This window comes from Austrofundulus limnaeus, unplaced genomic scaffold (assembly GCF_001266775.1).
Source record: "Austrofundulus limnaeus strain Quisiro unplaced genomic scaffold, Austrofundulus_limnaeus-1.0 Scaffold966, whole genome shotgun sequence".
NCBI classification, from domain to species: domain Eukaryota; kingdom Metazoa; phylum Chordata; class Actinopteri; order Cyprinodontiformes; family Rivulidae; genus Austrofundulus; species Austrofundulus limnaeus.
The window spans coordinates 122,102-122,614 of record NW_013953368.1 but is presented as its reverse complement, the minus strand read 5'-3'; positions in this window follow the sequence as shown (position 1 = coordinate 122,614).

Genomic DNA, 513 nt, shown 5'->3' with positions numbered 1-513 from the left:
CATCCCCTAAAGTTTTTTTTCACATTATTTACTCGATTTTATTTTCAACATTTATTCTGTTTTTGATTTTTACTAGAGAAAAGGAATATATACACTTCCTTGAAGATTTTGTTTTTATTTTTATCATGATTCACCCACTGTTTTCATTTTTCTTTGAAGTTTTTCATATCTTCATGATAGAGTGTTTTTAATACAAGGAGGTAACTATTATGTTTTGCACACTCTGAGTTAAATATATGTGATTACAGATGAGATTATCATTTGAGGAGACATGATAGTGATGATTGTTTTGATTTATGTTTAAGAGTGACTTTTATTTTGCAAAGGAGACTGCCGTTGTTTTCTGTAATTTCAGATGGACGCGGGTGATTCGGTTTTCAAATGGACTCTGGACACTGGACTCTTAACGCTCGATTAGAAGAACTCCGTGTACCTGCACGGACTCAAAAACCGGACACTGCTCTGAGTCTGGGATAAGATGAAGCATTGACTGTTTCAAGTCTACCTCAAGTT